The sequence below is a fragment of the Nematolebias whitei genome, chromosome 16 (genome assembly GCF_014905685.2).
Source record: "Nematolebias whitei isolate Nwh7 chromosome 16, NemWhi1, whole genome shotgun sequence".
Lineage (NCBI taxonomy): Eukaryota > Metazoa > Chordata > Actinopteri > Cyprinodontiformes > Rivulidae > Nematolebias > Nematolebias whitei.
The window spans coordinates 32,864,301-32,884,693 of record NC_056513.1 but is presented as its reverse complement, the minus strand read 5'-3'; positions in this window follow the sequence as shown (position 1 = coordinate 32,884,693).

Genomic DNA, 20,393 nt, shown 5'->3' with positions numbered 1-20,393 from the left:
CAACATTATGGAATTACCAACAACATTATGGAATTACCAACAACATTGTGGAATTACCTAAACCATTGTGGGATTACCTTCTTTGACTTTTGTTTTCCTCTTGCTGGATTATATCAAGATCAAGGACATTCGGAGGCGTAAGTTCTTGTTGGAATTCGTCCCCATGGACAGGCAATGATTTCCAAAGGGGGGACTGTAGTGAACTAGGCCTCCGACATCAGACTGTCTCTGAAGACCTTCAGGGGACAGGAACTGTTATTTCATTGATTTGAATCCAGAAATACAAATTATCTCATCAAGAGACTATTTAATTGTATCCTGAATTAATCAATTGAAAGAACACTCTTCTTTTTACATTATCATTACTATTTTAGAATATCTTGATATCAAAAAGTGTTTAGTTCATACCATTTGTAAATGTTGAAGTGAACCACTCATTTAAATCAACTGTGAAACAGTATTAATGATTTTTAAACCTCATTAGACCTTGATCATACAGTTAAATGCCTATTTACGAAATAAGTGTGCATTTAGTCTTCTGTCTGAATGAGGAGTAGTAGTGGATGTCGGTCGAAAGTCAGAGACGTGTTATTAGAACGAAGTGTCTTGTTTTTAAAACTCGCAGACAGTAAATAACTTCAACTGGCACCTGCTCTGTCTCACCACGTCATAATTTTTCTCTGTCAGTACTAACCGTTTTTAAAAACATTCCTGCTGTCTCTTGACTTCTAGTGACCCTCTGACATCACTAGAACCACCCCCCTGCTGGTTGTTTCAACCAATCAGGAAGTACCACATAACAGGAAGTGGATACCCCTTTAAAAGGAACACTTCTTGGAAGTATTCAGTCAGTCCTGGAACTCAGTCGGAGTCTTAAGTCTTAGTCTTCACGAGTCTTAGTCTTTTCCAGTCTTGCTGGAACTTTCAGTCTGAGATGAGACTCAACTAAGTAGCAGATGGATGGGACCATGTGCAAAGGGTCCCTCCAATTCAGCAGAGTCACAGCTCGCATCGCTGTGCACACAACCCGAGCAGTACATGCTCTCAACTTCGACTGAAGCTTACTCTGTTGATCGGAGCATATGGAACTACTTCTAAAGATTCTCAGCCACCCTGACCGGAGACGCTGAAAAGGTAGCGTGCCAATGGACCCCTGTTAAGGAGTTGAAGAATCCTCTGCTCAGGTAACAAGGCGGTCACGCCCTGAGTGTACCGGAGGGCTGAGATGAGGTCGGAGGAAGGGTGCAATGTTCTGGTTCAACACATAACTTTCATCCTTAAATCTAAACTTACTCCTTTCTCCTCTCTTAAACTTTGCTATTCTCCAGTAAAACAAACCAGATGCCTTCAGATGTGAATCAGCCTCAATCAGTAATGTTCTGTTGTCTTGTTAGTAAAGCTTGCCAAGTTTATTAATCAGAAACAGATCAGCAAATCAATGTGTACATGTTTTGATGTTAAATTTTGATTCTGTTAAATAAATGACCGCATTTATTCTGACGGGTCAAAGATAAAATGGCGTCTCATGTCACTGATTAAACAATCCACTCACATTTATCTTGGTCACATGGCAGAAATTTATCTCGAAAAAGAAAATAATCCGTTGTAATTAAACAATTAATATTCTTTGTGCTTGAACTAGCTTTAAGAATAATTAATTAGTAGTGAAGTTAACGCCTTAGCTCACTACATAAATATTGGCCCGTACGTGTTTTAAATAACATAAATGGTTGCCCGTGTGTCCACAGCAAAGCTGTCCTGACATACTACACTATCATGGTTTAGATCAGCTACAGGTACCAGTTAAAGGGTGGGTCATGCTGAATAATTATATATAGGGATTTATACCTATAGAAGGGCATTCCAAACTATTCTTCCATTCCTAACTTGGTTTAAGTTAAATTTACATGACAAAATATAGTTTGGTTCAACTGTCTGTTGTCCCTTTAGACAATTGACTTGAGTTTTGGGTTTTTTGGTTTCCCCCTAAATGTTTTGGAGTCTATGGCGAGACTCAACTTAAGGATTTGCTAGGCCCCCCCCCCCCCCCCCGAATAGGATTGTTCGAGTAGGTTCGGCTCGAGAGTCGTGAGAACAATGTAGGTTCTGGTACTTAAGGTATCATTAATCTACATTGACTCCTTAAAGATTGAAGTTTAACAAATTAACTGCATGTTGGCATAATTAAAGTCCTCATAGTCTCTAACTAGAATACACACAAAATTCATTCTTGCTGGGGGTGTTCAGAAACAATACCAAAACCAAATAAACAATGTCTCAACATCGACAACAGTAGTGATTAAGCAACCAGAAAAACAACGTTTCAACATAGACAAAAGTAGTGATTAAGCAACTAGAAAACGACGTTTCAGTGCGTCACTCACTCTGATTGTCAGATTCGATCACGTTATCGCGTCTGAGTTGTTATCTTAACACTTAATTAAGCTTAGACTTATTTAGTTTCTGCTTGGACGACCCTTTTTCCCACGAGGTCTGAGTTTGTGAGATCTTTGTCTCCTGTGGAGTTATCAAACGCCTTGTGTAGTTTGAATACAATGCCTACTTTGCAGTGGTGCTCTGTGGAGTGGTCTGGATGGCTGAAACTGGCCACAGACCAGGCACCCTTTTATGTAGTTATTGACATCCTTTTTCATTCCAGGCCAATAAGCAACTTGTTTTAATGCTTTCAGCGTGGCGTTATCTCCTTTGTGTCCTGCGGACGGGAGGTCATGCGCATGAAGTAACGTCACCCCCCTATGGTCATGGGGGACCACGAACACGGGTGAGGACGTCGGTCCATGAGCAAAAGTTAGGATGCCCTTGATTAGTTTTAGCTGTTTGCACAGCTGAAAGAGGATTTTAAGGTCTGGATTGGAATCCAGGTCGGCTTCGGACGGAGTGTTTTTGTCTTGGTCAGTCAAGTACAGCATCATCGAGTTTATCACAGGATCTAACTTCTGAAGTTGGATGATGTCTGGGTCAGTCAGCACGGTTTGTACAGAGACTGTGTTGTCAGCCGGTTTGGCTGCAGCCTGTGCACGTGTGACTGCCATTACCTCGGCTGTAGGTTGTACTGCCAGAGTTGCGAGCAGCCAGGAGGGGTCAAAGGACCACGGAGGGCCGTCCACGGCTCCGTCCTTGGCTAGGAAGTCTGCAAGGTCATTATACCGCTTGTCATTGCCTAGGATTCTTGAATGTCCTTGAACCTTCTTCCAGTAGACCTGTAGGTCATGTGATGTCACCAAGTGATTACATTCCATGAAAAGCTCTTTGTGTTTGACCACGTTCTTGTTGCTTGTGAGAAAGCCGTTCTGTTTCCACAGAGCGAGATGACACAAGAAACTAAGTCGAGCGTAATTAGAGTCCGTGCAGATGACTAGCGTTTGGATGAAGCGGTCTACTGCCATCTGGAGAGCTATTAGGATTCCTGCTGTCTCAGCGTACTGAGAAGACTGAGAGCTTAATTTATAGCTAAAAGTGACCTCTTCTTGGTTCTGGAGGAGGATCCCTCCAACACCAAGATGTAGCTCCTTCCGGTGCGCGAACGCTGGCGCATCCTGGCTGCCGCTGCTCGTCGTGCTTTTTTCAGTTTTATTCAGTCCTTCCTGCATATTCCCTACACCAAGTCTCTGATCCATCTCAATATCAACCATGCGGTTCATTAGGATTTACCTGCTGCCTGCTCTGCTTTGGACTCTCCTGCTGCTCATCCACCTCCACCCGGCGTCTGGTCTTCTCCATTACTCAGCGGTCGAGCTCCTTCGCCTTCGTTTCTTACCAGCCATGCCACCTGTGCTCCCTCTTCAGGACATTGCCTTCCATCCTCGCTGGAGATACATTCACCGTGGCTCCCGCCGTAGACTCCACGCTGACACGTCTAACCCCATAAACTCCATCTGGTCTGACTCTCACCATTCTACATGCCACAATACTCGGGCCGCTAACAGTAATAGCATGTTAGCTAGCCTAGCTCGGTTGGCTAATGCTCCGGTCGCTACCAACTCCTCCTCCGTAAAGTTTGGCCTTCTGAACATTCGTTCACTCACTGGTAAAGGTCAGCTTATTCAATACCTAACCGTAAGCTGGATTTTATTTGTCTAACAGAAACGTGGCAACAACAAAATGACTTTTTCCACCTGAATGAATCTACCCCACCAGGGTTTGTTTACATCGCCAAATCCCGCAAATCCGGCCGCGGAGGAGGTCTCGCGATAATTCACCGCGAGAACTGGAAGGTCACGCCGGTTCACACACCTCCCTCTCCCTCCTTTGAGCACACTGTGTGTCTACTCTCCGGCCCTACCCCCACCATTGTTGCCACTTTCTACCGTCCACCCAAAATCAACAACTCTTTTATAAATGACTTTGCTGCTCTAATCACCCATCTCTCAGCTCTTTCACCCAACATTATTCTGCTTGGAGACTTCAACATTCATATGGATAAAGACAACAACCCCCTCACCAGAGACTTCACATCCTGCCTCGACAGCTGTGACTTCCAGCAGCTCATTAATTTTCTAACCCACATAAAGGTACACACTTTGGATTTATTATGCTGCTCTGGACTCTCTCCTCTTAACTTTTCTTCTGATGAACTTCCATTTACTGATCACCTCATGATTTCATTCAGTGTCAATCTTAAATTTTCTTCAGAGAAACCTCAACGCACTCTTTCCTTCCGTAATATTAAGAATATCAACCATGACATTCTTTTGTCTCATATTAATAATACCATCTTCACCTTCAATTCTTTTAACCCAGATGACCTTGTCACATTCTACAATAACAGCCTCACCAACATCCTTAACTCTGTCGCTCCTCTGAAAACCCGGTCTGTCTCCTTCTCCAACTCTGCACCCTGGTTCACTCCAGCACTCCGTTCTCTGAAATCCAAAGGTCGGAGGTTGGAGCGACTCTATAAGAAATCCGGTCTCAATTCACAAGGAACTCTATGCGAACCACGTCATCCAGTATAAGGACAGTATTTCTCAAGCCAAATCCAGCTACTTCACTGACATCATCAGTTCCAATGTTGGCAATTCAAAGACTTTGTTCTCTCTCCTTAACCGTTCAGTCTCATCTCCTAACTCATTACCCTCTCACATGGTTTTGAAGAGGTTGGGGTGTTCAAATGACCCAAGCACAGAATTTCAGGAGCACTTTACCTTAGTATAAAATATTTAATTGAGACAAAGTTAAAGTATGCAGATATTACATGTAATCAGAATGCAGTCTGAGGAACAAAGTCAGAGCGAACCTTGCCTGGTCAATCAGCCTGATGTTTGTTCAACCAAACTCTGTGTATGAGTGAGATTTATAGGCTTCTCATGTCCCGCCCTTTCGGGTTCGGACAGACTTGTGATTGGGTGTCAAAACCTCTTGATGGTCCGAGTGACACCATGTTCAGCCACTCAGAAGCAGATCCTATCTCCATGGTTACTCCGAAGGCCGCAGACAGCCTTCTGCTCATTCTTCTACTGATAAGGGTTAATTTACGAGCTTTGTTTTGGAACACAGGAACACTTACTCTCCAGCTTGTAGTTTGGCTCTCGTCTGTATAAAGCTTTAAAACACGATTCCCATGTGTCTGAACTATTATTAATGTGAGAGCATAAAGGCTAATTACTCAACCTGTGTTAAGTATAAAGTATATGAATGTTGTGATTTAGCGTTATTTATGTTAATCAATGTGTGAGGAGTGTGTCACATTGCTGGGCCCTCAACTCTCAGCTGCTCTGCTCAGAGAACAAAGAAGGATTGTTTCCTGCTGCACAAACAAGTGTCTTACCTGTCTCTGTTTCCCTCAGAATTATATCAAATGTGAACTTGTATGATTATTGTTAGCACTTGTGAGATTATATATAACATGAAGTAATTAGTGTATGATTATACACGCACACACCTTGTAGAAAATGCATCATTTCACCTCAAGAAATGTCAAGGCTTGTCAAAAGATATAAAAAGATATAAAAGATATCAAATCTAACACACCCTCTTTTGGTCTCCCCATATTTATGGGAGACCACACCACTTATGATTTGATTTTACAGATATTTTGATTCTGCCCACTCCAGGTGGCTCTGATCATCTGCGGAGGTGTCACCCGAGTGCTGCATCAGGGTCATGACATTAGCGGTTTTAGTCTCAACCTGAATCATTTTACAAACGATCATTCTAGCACAAGGGATAATACCAATCATCAAAACACAAAAAATAATAAGAATTGCAGTCAGGGGGGCCAAGATCTTTAGCACAATCTGACTCCAAGAGCCGCTCGTGAACCAAGACAGAAACTTCCAGGATCCTGGAGAAGGATCCTCAATCTTAGCCTTCTGCAGCGCAATAAGTTGGTTCAAGGCGTTGGTCACCCTGGCCTGGGGGTCGTGTCCGGTCTCATCCTGCAGGTGGCAGTAGACACAAATAGGAAATTATTCCTCTGGGCTCCATTCTACAAATTGACTCAGCACCACTACCTGAGATGGTTGCATCAGGGAGTACCTGCGAGTTTTACAACGATGTGGATCTTTAACATAACCTCTTGAACTGTATTGCAGAAAGCAGAAAGACAACTTGCGTTCGATGGGTTTAACACGTAAGGTCAGATGTGAGGCTGAAACTGGGATTTTGGTACACACAACATTCAGCGTTGTGACAGCCTCTGGCCAGGAACTGAGCTTAACGGTACCAGCTGTTCATTTGAAAACTATGAGACAGATTCAACGCCAGATGATCCACCTCATTCACTTGAGACCAGGCCATGAGTTTAGGGCCGCTGCGTTTGACTCTTAGTTATTGATGCTGGCAGCGGGAGTGACCTAGAATTATACAGTAATATTCACACAGAAAAATTATGGAAGTGAGTAACACTGACACCACACCCAATATTATTGTAATCCTCCAGGGGTTCTGGAACAGACCCATGGTTAAACACTTCAAAACCTGTAAAAATACGAAATGAGTAAACCTTAGAAGTTAATAAAAATACTACCAAACTACTAGAAGATTAAATTCGAAATGAGTAAACGATTAAACCACTAGTTCTAAAACTACTAATAAAACACTTAAAAATAGCCAAAATTGACCCCTGAAAATTGAGAAAAACCAAAAGATTGACCTCTCTTTAAAATACCTCAAAGAATTTTAGAATGATTATGTTGTTCAATTGAATATAGTAAAATTTTGAATATTTAGAGTTCTCAATTGAATCCACCAACCCTTTTAAAAGCTCTGGTTGTTTCCTCAGAATGACTGAAAGAAAAGATAAACACTCATATTAAACACTCCTAGCTAGCAGGTCTTCTGTGCTTGAGCTTGCGGTGGGAGGCCTTGTTCGTCCACAAGGGTCCTTTTGGTGCTCAGCGGGATTCGGCTCGCGGAGATGTCTTCATGTAAAGTCCACAGAAACTTTATCAGTCTGAGCAGACGTTCTAAATGACGTGTGTGCAGTGAGTCAACCTATATCAGTGTGTCGCGTCTTCTTTTCTTCACGGTCAGGGCTGGGAATCTTCTTTCCTTCCCCGTTCCACCTGTCTGACCGACTTAGGCAGAGCGGAGACTCCTTCTCCAAATTTTGCTGCTGCCTTTTTCAACAAGGGGCGAAGAATGAACTCCCACGAAGGTCAGATCACCTCCTCCAGATGCCGTGGGGATCTTTACGCCTACAGTTCCAGCAGGTCTGCTTCGACTTCTTTCAGCGAGCGGTGGGGTTCTTCAGCAGGTGCACATTGGCTGAGATGAAACCACGTGGAGCCTTTTCCTTTCAGACGTACTGCGTGTGAGGTACGGTCTTTGATCTCGTACGGCCCCATCCACCTTGGTTCCGTCCATTTACGTTTCACCACTCTCAGCAGGACCCAGTTTGAAGTGAGACTCGCCAGCTCCTCCTCCTGAGGAGTACTGGAATCTGGAATCTGTTGAGCAAAGCTGGACAACAAAGCTCTGAGTGTTTTGTAATACATCTTGTGTGACATGTTCATTACCTGTTCCGAGATTTTGCTGAGGCCCAGGGAAAAACCTTCCTGTTGTTAATTCATAAGGGGTGAAACCTGTACCCCTATTAATGGATGCTCTAATGGCCATGAGCGCTATGGGCAATGAATCAAACCAATTAGAATGAGTCTGTACACAGATCTTTGATATTTTTTGTTTGAAGTTTCTGTTTAATCTTTCAACCTTCCCCTGAGACTGAGGGTGGTAAACTGTCCCAAAAGCATGCTTCAATCCTAATGCTTTTTCAACCTTCTGAAGATCTGAGTTTTTAAAATGCGTTCCATTATCCGACCTTATTTTAGTTGGAAACCCGTGTCTCGGTATATAATGGTTTATTTTTACTTACTTTAAACCCGGAGGCATGTAGCTGTCGCAACACGGCTTCGGTGGCTTGTAACGAGTCTTGTGCAGTATGACTTGCGATTAACAAATCATCAACATACTGGACAAGCACCGTGTCCTGTGGCAGTTCTATATCGCTTAGAGCTTGTTTTAACACTTGATTGAAAATCCCCGGTGAGAGCGCAAACCCTTGCGACAGTCTCGTATATGTGCCGTACGAAATTTGCCTGTACCTGGCTTTTGTACAGGTAAAATTAGTGTGTTCCAATCAGAGTATGAGGGTTCCAAGACCCCACTTTGTTTTAACCCCTCTATAGTTTCAGAAATTCCCTCTTCAGCGACGGGTTTGTGTGGATATTTTTTTAGCCAAATGGGATATGTGTTTTGAACCTGAAACGATACGGGAGTGCAGTTTGTCAGTCCCACGTCCGTGGGTCCTACAGACCATAACGATTCAGGCATTCTATCCATCAGCTGACACGCGAGCGGGTGGTCAGTCTGTTCACGTCCATGCTCCATGGGGAGGACATCGTGCTGTAATAAAGCTACATCATTTCCTTCAGAATCCACTGAATAACACTTACAGCTAGGCGAGAACCAGACATGTTGTACAGCTGTTTTTACCCAGTCTCTGGCTTCTGAAGCCATTTTTACCATTGGACCCAAATCTTTAGCCTGATATTTTGGATTTAAGCCCAGTGATATGTGAGGCACTGCTTCTATGCTCATCATATACAAAGCTTCTTGGTCTAGAGTTAAGTTTACAATAGCTGCCACCCCTTGTTTTCCCGCATGAATGTTACCTGTTTTAATTGACCAGATTTTCCCTTGTAGTTGTTCTGCAAAGTGATCCTGAAAAACCTCGTCACCTTTTCTGTCATAACAGAGGGTTACATGTAAGGGGTCTGAGAGCGGCGTGTATGGCTCAAGAGTCCGGAACCACGGCTCCCACGCCAGATACGCAGAGAAAACACCCATTCCCCCAAGGATCTCAGGTTCAATCAGTCCCCAGTAGATGTCAGCGTACGTCTTGGATGGGTTGGATCACACATTGAGAGTGAGAAATGGTGACCTGGCCACAGTTCAAGGTGGTTCCATCTGGGAGCCGGACAATCAGTCCATCAGGTGCACAAAGAATGGACGCTCCAAGCTTTATGAGAAGATCTCTCCCAAGGAGATTCGCTGGTGCATTTTTTGCAATCACAAAAGGATGGGCCAGTGTTTGTGTTCCCACTTTAGTGGTAAGCAGAACTGTTACAGGCAGTCTCTGTTTTACCCCAGAAAATCCAACAACTTCCACTGACTGCTGTGACATCTGGCAGCCAGGTGGTGTGTGGTTGATTGTTGAAAATGTCGCTCCAGTGTCGACTAGAAACGGCAATGTGTCAGTTCTCACTTCAACATCTAGCATTGGGTCTGCCCCTCCCCAAGCATATAGGATTTTCTGTGGGTCGTCTCATTGCTCTTGCGAGCCCCTCCCTCCTTGCATCTGAGGGGGCACTTCTGCCTGCTGCTGGTATTGTGTTTGGCCTCTCATAGGTTGCTGGTACAGCTGTTGTTCCACATTGGCTGGTGGGGAGGTGGGCCTGGGTACATGCAATTTCTCACCCAGTGCCCCTGCTGACCACAGAGGAAACAAGCATCCCCCTGCCATCCCCAGCGCGAGACGCCACGTCCCCAGGCCCTCCGCACCGCCACCCCTTCTCCCTCATCCAGCTCCCCTGGCTGGATGTCCCCCTCTGGCCCGCGGACCAGATGCTTCAGACCACTGTTGCACAGCAACTACCCCTGGTGTGGAGGTTTCGACACCCTCCTGAACCGCCATTTGTTTTTTCTCTTTCACTTTTTTCTCCTCATTTATTTTATGTCTGGCGTCATTCAATTTAAACTTAACCAACTGATTTTCCATGTCCTGTAACTCATTTGCTTCCTTCTCTCTCTGTTTTTTTAGCATATTTAAGATGATGTACCACATGTCTCTCCCACCTCTCAGCATCAGCTGCAAGGAAGTCAGCGGTTTTTTTTTTGGTGTTGTTTTTTTCTATGTCATCTACAACATCACTAGGCAAACCATCAAGTACAGCCTTCCTAAAATACGGTTTTTGTTGTTCGGATTGCGCATGTCTACCAGTGATTTTCAACCAAGCATCCTGAGTCTGAGGCTCCTCTCAGAGGTTGTTGGTTCTGTCCAGAATGTCTTGGTCGTTGGTCCTGTTCAGCCAGCTGCTGGCTGATGTCTCTCCTTCGTTCTGCTTCCATCTTTCGGCTCATCCCTCCTTCATCACCTGCCTCCTCTTCCACTTCTTTCAAGCTCTCATTCCCTATGTGTACGGTCCCTGATGTCACGTGTATTACTGGGTACACTCCAGCAGGGGGCGCCGTTGGACAGGTCTTGAAGTCACATAGGGTGGAGGTTGTTTCCTTGTTCTTCAAACAACACTCTATATATTTTCTTCACTCCTTTTTATGCATTTTAATTGTTTAAATTTTTTCCATCGCCTCGTGTGTGGAATTTTAAATTATGAGTTATTTTTTCATCGCCTCGTGTGCAGTTTTTTAAATTATGAGTTATTTTTTCATCGCCTCGTGTGCGGAGTTTTTTTAATTATGAGTTATTTTTTCATTGCCTCATGTGCGGAGTTTTTTAAATTATGAGGGTTTTTTCATTGCCTCGTGTGCGGATTTTTTAATTTTGAGTTTTTTATTTAATTTTTTATAGCGTGGTTTCTCCTTTTATTAATTTATTCACGTATTTTCCGCGGTCCCCGACTCGCGTTTTAATCCTAGTTTTATTTGCAAATTCCATCCGTTTAAGGGGTCCATCAATTCCCCAGCCCGACGTCAGCTGAGCTCACGTGACCCAGTCTACGTTTAACTACCGGCCCGTCGACTGATAGGAGGCACGCTACTGCAGAGATACTACTAGGATTTTTCTTCTTCCCTTATTTCTGTTTTTGGCCTTCTTAGTCTTTTATCTCTTATCTTATCTTCACTTTTCTCTTTGACCTTATTCTTAGCGCTTCTCTTTATTTGTACTCTATTATCCTATTATTCTGCACACTTTAAGCTCCGTGCTCAATGCCTCTAGTTATTATATTAACATTAGCTGCTATTCCTCCTTTATTTCAGGAGACAGAACACACCATGCCCATCCAGAGGCTTCAATTTGGTTTACGGCCGAATAGCAGAGTTTTTGGGCCTTTCGGCCAACTTAGGTAACCCGCTTACCTGTTTTAATGTGAGGCGCCTCTCCTCTGGATGCGAACGGCCGCTCCGCTCATGGGTCGAATCTCACCGCTCCTCGTGTACTCGAAGATCATCACATCGGGGTCACCATCTGAAGGGTTTGGGATGTTCAAATGACCCGAGCACAGAATTTCAGGAGCACTTCACCTTAGTATTAAATATTTAATTGAGACAAAGTTAAAGTATGCAGATATTACATGTAATCAGAATGCAGTCTGAGGAACAAAGTCAGAGCGAACCTTGCCTGGTCAATCAGCCTCGTATTTGTTCAACCAAACCCTGTATATGAGCGAGATTTATAGGTTTCTCATGTCCTGCCCTTTCGGGTTCGGACAGACTTGTGATTGGGTGTCAAAACCTCTTGATAGTCCAAGTGACACCATGTTCAGCCACTCAGGAGCAGATTTTATCTCCAGGGTTACTCCGAAAGCCCCAGACGGCCTCGCTCATTCTTCTACTGATAAGGGTTAATTTACGAGCTTTGTTTTGGAACGCAGGACACTTACTCTCAGCTGCTTTACTCAGAGAACAAAGAAGGATCGTTTCCTACTGCACATATAAGCGTCATACCTGTCTCTGTTTCCCTCAGAATTATATCAAATGTGAACTTGTATGATTATCCTTAGCACTTGTGAGATTATATATAACATGAAGTAATTAGTGTATGATTATACACGCACACACCTTGTAGAAAATGCATCATTTCACATCATCAGAGAAATGTCAAGGCTTGTCAAAAGATATAAAAAGATATAAAAGATATCAAATCCAACAGGGGCCAAGATCTTCAACACAATCTGACTCCAAGAGCTGCTCGTGAACCAAGACAGAAACTTCCAGGATCCTGGAGAAGGATCCTCAATCTTAGCCTTCTGTAGTGCATTAAGTTGGTTCAAGGCGTTGGTCACCCTGGCCTGGGGGTTGTGTCTGGTCTCATCTGGGACATAGGTACAACAGGTGTCTTTGCCGATAATCGAACAAATCCCACCCTGAGATGCTGTTAACAAATCCAAAATCAATCTATGCTGCAAAACCATAATACGCAGGGCAGTCAATTCAGCAGAGATGTCCTCTAAAGCTCTAACAGTAGCATTTAGGAAGATTCCAAAGAGATAGTCTAAAGTTTCTACCCTTAAGAGAAGTGAGCCCACACCAACCCAAGGGAACAGTGAAAGCGTGACCTTTTCACCAGTTGTCCAGTGCTTAAACTCCTGGGGTACATCTGTGCCCCACAGAGAGTCATGAGGTTTGATGTCAATAGCTCTTCTGTGTCTTACATAATGAGAACCATTACTTAAGGAAGCCATGAATGAGTCATCTGTCACGGCAACCGGTGCACACAGTCCTGTCCAGTTGGCTGGTAATGTCAGCATTACAGCATGGCCACACAGCCAGGCTAGATCCTCGACAAGATACGTTCCATTACTGTCAGGCACCCCAATATGATGATTCCTAGAATGATAAACAGCTTGACACTTGTCAGGAGGCAGTGAGCCCACTGCCTTCTGAGAAGCGTCCTGCAGGTGGTGGTAGACACAAATAGGAAATTGTTCCTCTGGGGTCCATTCTACAAATTGACTCAGCACCACTACATGAGATGGTTGGATCAGGGAGTACCTGCGAGTTTTACAACGATGTGGATCTTTAACATAACCTCTTGAACTGTATTGCAGAAAGCAGAAAGACAACTTGCGTTCGATGGGTTTAACACGTAAGGTCAGATGTGAGGCTGAAACTGGGATTTTGGTACACACATAACATTCAGCGTTGTGACAGCCTCTGGCCAGGAACTGAGCATAACGGTACCAGCTGTACATTTGAAAACTATGAGACAGATTCAACGTCAGATGATCCACCTCATTCACTTGAGACCAGGCCATGAGTTTAGGGTCGCTGCGTTTGACCCTTAGTTGTTGATGCTGGCAGCGGGAGTGACCTGGAATTACACAGTAATATTCACACAGAAAAATTATGGAAGTGGGTAACACTGACACCACACCCAATATTATTGTAATCCTCCAGGGGTTCTGGAACAGACCCATGGTTAAACACTTCAAAACCTGTAAAAATACCAAATGAGTAAACCTTAGAAGTTAATAAAAAATACTACCAAACTACTGGAAGATTAAATTCGAAATGAGTAAACGATTAAACCATTAGTTCTAAAACAACTAATAAAACACTCAAAAATAGCCAAAATTGACCCCTGAAAATTGAAAAAAAAAAAAAAGATTGACCTCTCTTTAAAATACTTCAAAGAATTTTAGAATGATTATGATGTTCAATTGAATGGAGTAAAATTTTGAATATTTAGAGTTCTCAATTGAATCCACCGACCATTTTAAAAGCTCTGGTTGTTTCCTCAGAATGACTGAAAGAAAAGATAAACACTCATATTAAACACTCCTAGCTACCAGGTCTTCGGTGCTTGAGCTTGCGGTGGGAGGCCTTGTTCGTCCACAAGGGTCCTTTTGGTGCTCAGCGGGATTCGGCCCGCGGAGATGTCTTCATGTAAAGTCCTCAGAAACTTTATCAGTCTGAGCAGACGTTCTAAATGACGTGTGTGCAGTGGGTCAAACCTATATCAGTGTGTCGCGTCTTCTTTTCTTCACGGTCAGGGCTGGGAATCTTCTTTCTTTCCCCGTTCCACCTCTCTGACCGACTTAGGGAGAGCGGAGACTCCTTCTCCAAATTTTGCTGCTGCCTTTTTCAACAACGGGCAAAGAATGAACTCCCACGAATGTCAGATCACCTCCTCCAGATGCCGTGGTGATCTTTACTCCTGCAATTCCAGCAGGTCTGCTTCGACTTCTTTCAGCGAGCGGTGGGGTTCTTCCACAGGTGCACATTGGCTGAGATGAAACCACGTGGAGCCTTTTCCTTTCAGACGTACTGCGTGTGAGGTGCGGTCTTTGATCTCGTACGGCCCCGTCCACCTTGGTTCCGTCCACTTACGTTTCACCACTCTCAGCAGGACCCAGTTTGAAGTGAGACTCGCCAGCTCTTCCTCCTGAGGAGTACTGGAATCTGGAATCTGTTGAGCAAAACTGGACAACAAAGCGCTGAATGTGTTATAATACATCTTGTGTGACATGTTCATTACCTGTTCCGAGGGCCACTCGAGATTTTGCTGAAGCCCAGGGAAAAACCTTCCTGTTGTTAATTCATAAGGGGTGAAACCTGTACCCCTATTAATCGATGCTCTAATGGCCATGAGCGCTATGGGCAATGAATCAAGCCAATTAGAATGAGTCTGTGCACAGATCTTTGATATTTTTTGTTTGAGGTTTCTGTTTTATCCTTTCAACCTTCCCCTGAGATTGAGGGTGGTAAACTGTCCCAAAAACATGCTTCAATCTTAATGCTTTTCAACCTTCTGAAGATCTGAGTTTTTAAAATGCGTTCCATTATCCGACCTTATTTTAGTTGGAAACCCGTGTCTCGGTATATAATGGTTTATTAAGCACTTTACGACTGTTTGACTGTCCTCTTTTTTCACAGGCCAAGCTTCTGGCCACCCTGTGAAGGCATCCACGCAAACCAACAGATATTTGAATTCTCGTATCGCTTGAATCTTATCTGTGTAATCAAAAATTATCTCCCGACCCGGTGTCATGTTTATTGGAAATTTCCCTTGCTCACACATTTTAATGGTTGGTTTAGAGTTGTACAAATTACACACAGTGCAGCTTTTCACAGATGCTTTAATCATTGATGTCATGTGAGGGTGCCACCAATTAAGTACATTTTTCCCCATCTGGTGTTCCCCCACATGAGCCAAACCATGTGCTTCTTCAAAAACTCTCCTCTTTAAGGTCAATGGTAGGACCCATCCGCTGTTTCCTGGTCCTGTCCAGAGTCCATCATCCTTTTGTTCAGCACCATATTCAATCCACACTGATTTATCCTGTGGAGCTGCTCCAAGATTGTGTTTATACGCTGTTGTCTTAATGGTGACATAGTGAAGTTTTGTGAGTTAGACACCATTTATCACTCCTCCTGTTTCAGAAACATCCAAATAGAAGGGTTTTCCGTAGTCAGCGAGAGCTAACTCAGCTGCTCTGCTAAGATGCTGTTTTATGTCAATAAATGTTCTTTCAGCCTCCTCAGTCCAGTCCAATGGAGCTGTGAGGTTTCTCATTCCTTTCTGTTTAACCAAGGCGCGCAAAGTTTGTGTTAGGCCTGTGTAGTTTGGGATGTAATATCTGCTGTAACCTGTCAGGCCCAGAAATGACAGCATTTCTTTCATTGTCCGCGGTTTTGGATGATGTAGGATGGTGTCGCGGTGTGAATAAGAAAGGCCTGCTCCCTTCTGAGAGATAATTCTCCCTAGGAAAGATAATTGTTTTCGCGTCACTTAGAGTTTATTTTTACTTACTTTAAACCCGAAGGCATGTAGCTGTCGCAACACGGCTTCGGTGGCTTGTAACGAGTCTTGTGCAGTATGACTTGCGATTAACAAATCATCAACATACTGGACAAGCACCGTGTCCTGTGGCAGTTCTATATCGCTTAGAGCTTGTTTTAACACTTGATTGAAAATCCCCGGTGAGAGTGCAAACCCTTGCGGCAGTCTCGTATATCTCAACTTTTCTCCACGATATATGAATGAAAATATGTCTCTACATTCTTCTGCGAGGGGAAGGCAGAAGAAGGCATTCGCGAGGTCCAGGCAGCTGAACCATTCATGTTCTGGGGTCAGGTTACTTAAGGCCACATAGGGATTCGGTACTGGCACGGTGGGCGTGACCAGTAGTTTATTTATGGCTCTCAAATCATGTGCCATACGAAATTTGCCTGTACCTGGCTTTTGTACAGGTAAAATTGGTGTTTTCCAATAAGAGTATGAGGGTTCCAAGACCCCACTTTGTTTTAACCCCTCTATAGTTTCACCTCATGATTTCATTCAGTGTCAATCTTAAATTTTCTTCAGAGAAACCTCAACACACTCTTTCCTTCCGTAATATTAAGAATATCAACCATGACATTCTTTTGTCTCATATTAATAATACCATCTTCACCTTCAATTATTTTAACCCAGATGACCTTGTCACATTCTACAATAATAGCCTCACCAACATCCTTAACTCTGTCGCTCCTCTGAAAACCCGGTCTGTCTCCTTCTCCAACTCTGCACCCTGGTTCACTCCAGAACTCCATTCTCTGAAATCCAAAGGTCGGAGGTTGGAGCGACTCTATAAGAAATCCGGTCTCTCAATTCACAAGGAACTCTATGCGAACCACGTCATCCAGTATAAGGACAGTATTTCTCAAGCCAAATCCAGCTACTTCACTGACATCATCAGTTCCAATGTTGGCAATTCAAAGAATTTGTTCTCTCTCCTTAACCGTTCAGTCTCATCTCCTAACTCATTACCCTCTCACATGGTTTCCACAGAATTTTGCAACTCTCTGATGTCTTATTTCAATGAAAAGATTCTTTCAATTCATAAACACCTTGGACCAAATACCGCTCCCAGCATCTATGTTGAACTCCCCCCTCCCTCCCTCCCCTTCTCTGTCTTCTCCCTCCCCTTCTCTGTCTTCTCCCTCCACTCTGCTGATGACATTGCTGACATTATCAGCAAGTCTAAGTCCTCATCCTGTCAGCTCGATCCATTTCCCACAGTTCTTGTTAAATCCTGTCTCCCGTCTCTGCTCCCCATCATCACTAACATCATCCACTCCTCCCTAACCTCTGTAGTAGTCACGTAGGTACGTGCCACTAGTTGTAGTATGACAATATATGAGATATATATGCATACTTTTTCACGAGTTCCTCATCTTTCTGACTGTGTAATGTCGTGCATTGAATTTAACAGAAATGTAACGAGAGACGTCATTTATCTTTGACCCATCAAATCAATGCGGTCATTTATTTTCAGAATCAAAGTTTTAACATCAAACATTTACATTAATTTGGCAAAATATGAAAATAATAACAGACAAGTTTCACAGAAAAGGGACATCGATCACTCGGCGGTGAACGAGGACTTTGCTTCAGATATTTCTAAAATATCTGTACTGATTTTATGAGAAAGAGGAGAGTTTTAAGATGAAATGGAGATTTATCTTACAGAGAAATATGTGAGGGAATTAATCTGTTTGACCAGAAATTGCACGCTCCATCAGATATCAGCTTGCCCACGGTACACTTGGTCGAAAATAGAACCATCTACCTTGATGATGAACTCAGCGTCGGCGTAGGTTCCTTTCTGACTCTTTTCAGCGTCTCCGTGAGGACTACCAAACCCTCAGAGAGTCGTACGTGGTTTTCAAACAGAAATTATAATCCCAAAACGTCTCTGGATCATCCTGAATGCGTTTGCACCCAAGAATTCTGAACTCCTTTCATTCTTCAGAACTTCTCAGACTCTTACAGAATCTTTCAACTCCATCAACTCTCTAGTTCTTCATCTCCCGAATTCTTTTTCATTCTAACATGAACTGGGAAGTTGCCACATTTTAAATGGGTCGACTTCCGGTTCAATTTAGAGCTTTCTGATTCGTGGATGTACCAGAAAGAGGTGTGGTTTTTTGACGTAAGGTGTTATCAAAAGTCGAGGTCAGAGAATGAGTTTGTTTAACAACTGACAGAGAGATTATTACAGAAAAGCAGACTTCGTGGAGTCAACTCTTCTGTATCTTCTGTAAAGATTAAACATGACATTTCTTTTTCAGTAAACATTTAGTTGACCGAAGCTTCAACTTTCACATACTTACGTTGCTTGGCTCATTTCAGACAGAAAATCAAGAAATGCATATTAACCTGATTTCTTCTTTGAATGAGGAATAAAAATCATTACTTACTGTTTATGTAAAATAAAAATGAGTAGTTCTTTTCAACCTGTAACATTGAGTGGAACTAACACAATTTGATTATTAAACATTTGTAATACAGTAATGATTATAGAGAATTGTCTTTTCTGCTTGATTAATTCAAGAAAGAAAGTCACCAGATGGCTCAGACTGTATTCAGATCAATGAAAATAACAGTCTCTGTCCATCTGATAGATTTGAGGTCATCAGGGTCAGATCAGGGTCAGATCAGGTTCACTACACCTCTGGCATTGTTCCCACAGCTTTCAAATCTGCGGCCATCACCCCATCATCAAGAAACCAGGTCTTGACTTTACCAACTTCAGTAATCTTCATCCAATCTCTAATCTGCCCTTTATTTCCAAAGTTCTTGAAAAAGCCGTTGCTAGTCAACTTCACTCTCACCTATCCAACAATAACATTTATGAAGAGTTTCAATCTGGTTTTTGCCCCCACCATAGCACTGAAACAGCTCTAATAAAAATAACTAATGACCTTCTTCTTGCTGCTGACTCTGCTCTTCTGTCTATCCTCATTTTACTGGATCTAAGTTCTGCCTTTGACACAATCTGTCATTCTATCCTCCTCAACAGACTAACCTCCATTGGCATCTCAGGTACTCCGTTAGGCTGGTTCAAATCATATCTCTCTGACCGCACTCAATTCATTCAGCTCAAATCCTTTCGTTCCCAGTCTTCCCCCGTCTCCACGGGTGTCCCCCAAGGCTCTGTCCTCGGACCCCTTCTCTTTATCATTTACCTCCTTCCTCTAGGTCACCCATCCATCCATTATCTTTACCCGTTTATTCCATTTTGGGTCACGGGGGTCGCTGGTGCCCATGTCCAGCAATCACTGTGCGAGGGGCGGGGTACACCCTGGACGGGTCGCAAGTCCATCACAGGGCCACATAGAGACAAACAAGACAACCAACCATTCACTCTCTCACTCACACCTAGGGACAATTTAGAGTTACCAATCAGCCTAACATGCATGTTTTTGGTCTGTGGGAGGAAACCGGAGCACCCGGAGAAAACCCACGCATGCACGGAGAGAACATGCAAACTCCACCCAGAAAGGCCCCTGGACCGGGGTTTGAACCAAGGACCTGCTCGCTGAGAGGCAGCAGCTCTACCAGTTGCGCCACCGTGCTGCCCCCTCTAGGTCACATCTTCCATAAATTTGGTGTCCATTTTCACTGTTATGTTGATGACACACAGCTCTGCCTGTCAACAAAACCAAACTCCACCCACCCACCCTCCATCCTCACCGACTGTCTCAATGAGCTAAATCACTGGTTTTCTAACAACTTCCTACAACTAAACAGTAACAAAACAGAAATCATTCTTGTCGGTACCAAAAACTCTCTTTCAAAATCAGAAAATCTTCTCATCCCCCGTTAACAACTCTGCTATCCCCCTCGCCTCAGGTCAAGAGTCTTGGTGTCATCTTCGACACCACTCTCTCCTTCACTTCACACATCAACAATGTCACTCGGTCTGCCTATTTCCATCTCCGAAATATTAACCGTCTCCGCCCTTCTCTCACACCCCGCTCCACAGCCATCCTTGTTCACAGTCTTGTGACTTCTCGAATTGACTATTGCAACTCCCTTCTTTATGGCCTCCCCAACAAATCTCTCCAGAAGCTACAATTGGTCCAAAACTCAGCTACCCGTGTCATCACTCAAACCTTCTCCTATAACCACATCACTCCAGTCCTGCAGCAGCTCCACTGGCTCCCGGTTAAATCACGCATCGTCTTCAAAATTCTTCTTCTCACTTTCAAAGCTATCCACAACCTTGCCCCTCCGTACCTATCTGACCTCCTACACATCTCCATTCCCCCTCTCTCTCTCAGATCCTCCTCTTCACTACACCTCCATGTACCCTCTGCCCGCCTCTCCACCATGGGGAGCAGGGCCTTCACCTGCTCTGCCCCTCATCTCTGGAACTCTCTACCCCCTGACTTAAGAAACACCACCTCTCTTTCTCTATTCA